Here is a 2,731-nt window from a genome sequence, read left to right on the forward strand (position 1 = left end):
CTTTCATGCAGAATCTTAAGGTCCTAGCTCATGTCCAAGGCACCAAAGCCAGCTAAAAAGTCAATATTCGATACCTAAAACTTGAATTGTACTACTTCTTACTGGCTATTACATCAACTTAGAAGCTTCATCTGTGTTCTACTATGGTGATTTTAGTGTCTCCGCATACCGCAGCACGCGACATAGCTTTGCAGACGATAAGTACAACCGTTTCAGAGAGAATAGCGGCCAATGTGACGATCTGGCTTTAAGTCGATTCGATAACAAATGACGAAAACGGACCGATTTCTCAGGTTTTTACTACATATGAACACTTTTCACATTCTCCCGTGCAACAGGGCTGCCAGTCCTCCTTTCATGCAGAATCTTAAGGTCCTAGCTCATGTCCAAGGCACCAAAGTCAGCTAAAAAGTCAGTAATTGATACCTAAAACTTGAATTGTACTACTTCTTCCTTTCTATTACATCAACTTAGAAGCTTCATCTGTGTTCTACTATGGTGCTTTTAGTGTCTCAGCATACCGCAGCACGCGACATAGCTTTGCAGACGATAAGTACAAGCGTTTCAGAGAGAAGAGCGGCCAATGTGACGATCTGGCTTTAAGTCGATTCGATAACAAATGACGAAAACAGACGGATTTCTCAGGTTTTTACTACATTTGAACACTTTTCACATTCTCCCGTGCAACTCGGATGCTAGTCCTCCTTTCATGCAGAATATTAAGGTCCTAGCTCATGTCCAAGGCACCAAAGCCAGCTAAAAATTCAATATTCATTACCTAAAACTTGAATTGTACTACTTCTTACTGGCTATTACAACCACTTAGAAGCTTGATCTGTCATCTACTATGGTGCTTTTAGTGTCTCCGCATTCCGCAGCACGCGACATAGTTTTGCAATCGATAAGTACAACCGTTTCAGAGAGAAAAGCGGCCAATGTGACGATCTGGCTTTAAGTCGTTTCGATAACAAATGACGAAAACGGACGGATTTCTCGGGTATTTACTACATGTTAAGACTTTTCACATTCTCCCGTGCAAATCGGCTGCTAGTCCTCCTTTCATGCAGAATGTTAAGGTCCTAGCTCAAGTGCAAGGCACCAAAGCCAGCTAAAAAGTCAATAATCGATACCTAAAACTTGAATTGTACTACTTCTTCCTTTGTATTACATCAACTTAGAAGCTTCATCTGTGTTCTACTATGGTGCTTTTAGTGTCTCCGCATACCGCAGCACGCGACATAGCTTTGCAGACGATAACTACGAGCGTTTCAGAGAGAAGAGCGGCCAATGTGACGATCTGACTTTAAGTCGATTCGATAACAAATGACGAAAACGGACGGATTTCTCAGGTTTTTACTACATTTGAACACTTTTCACATTTTCCCGTGCAACTCGGCTGCTAGTCCTCCTTTCATGCAGAATCTTAAGGTCCTACCTCATGTCCAAGGCACCAAAGACAGCTAAAACGTCAATAATCGATAACTAAAACTTGTATTGTACTACTTCTTACTGGCTATTACATCAACTTAGAAGTTTCATCTGTGTTCTACTATGGTGCTTTTAGTGTCTCCGCATACCGCAGCACGCGACATAGCTTTGCAATCGGTAAGTACAACCGTTTCAGAGAGAAGAGCGGCCAATGTGACGATCTGGCTTTAAGTCGATTCGATAACAAATGACGAAAACCGACGGATTTCTCAGGTTTTTACTAAATATGAACACTTTTCACATTCTCCCGTGCAACTCGGTTGCTAGTCCTCCTTTCATGCAGAATCTTAAGGTCCTAGCTCATGTCCAAGGCACCAAAGACAGCTAAAAAGTCAATAAACGATACCTAAAACGTGAATTCTACTACTTCTTACTGGCTATTACATCAACTTAGAAGCTTCATCTGTGTTCTACTATGTTGCTTTTAGTGTCTCCGCATACCGCAGCACGCGACATAGCTTTGCAGACGATACGTACAACCGTTTCAGAGAGAAGAGCGGCCAATGTGACGATCTGGCTTTAAGTCAATTCGATAACAAATGACGAAAACGGACGGATTTCTCGGGTTTTTACTACATATGAACACTTTTCACATTCCCCCGTGCAAATCGGCTGCCAGTCCTCCTTTCATGCTGAATCTTAAGGTCCTAGCTCAAGTCCAAGGCACCAAAGCCAGCTAAAAAGTCAATAATCGATACCTAAGTCTTGAATTGGACTACTTCTTACTGGCTATTACATCAACTTAGAAGCATCATTTGTGTTCTACTATGGTGCTTTTAGTGTCTCCGCATACCGCAGCACGCGACATAGCTTTCCAGACGATAAGTACAACCGTTTCAAAGAGAAGAACGGCCAATGTTACGATCTGGCTTTAAGTCGATTCGATAACAAATGACGAAAACGGACGGATGTCTCAGGTTTTTACTACATATGAACACTTTTCACATTCTCCCGTGCAACTCCGCTGCTAATCCTCCTTTCATGCAGAATCCTAAGGTCCTAGCTCATGTCCAAGGCACCAAAGCCAGCTAAAAATTCAATATTGAATACCTAAAACTTGAATGTACTACTTCTTACTGGCTATTACATCAACTTAGAAGCTTCATCTGTGTTCTACTATGGTGCTTTTAGTGTCTCCGCATACCGCAGCACGCGACATAGCTTTGCAATCGATAAGTACAACCGTTTCAGAGAGAAGAGCGGCCAATGTGACGATCTGGCTTTAAGTCGATTCCATAACAAA

This window comes from Schistocerca gregaria, unplaced genomic scaffold (assembly GCF_023897955.1).
Source record: "Schistocerca gregaria isolate iqSchGreg1 unplaced genomic scaffold, iqSchGreg1.2 ptg000526l, whole genome shotgun sequence".
Lineage (NCBI taxonomy): Eukaryota > Metazoa > Arthropoda > Insecta > Orthoptera > Acrididae > Schistocerca > Schistocerca gregaria.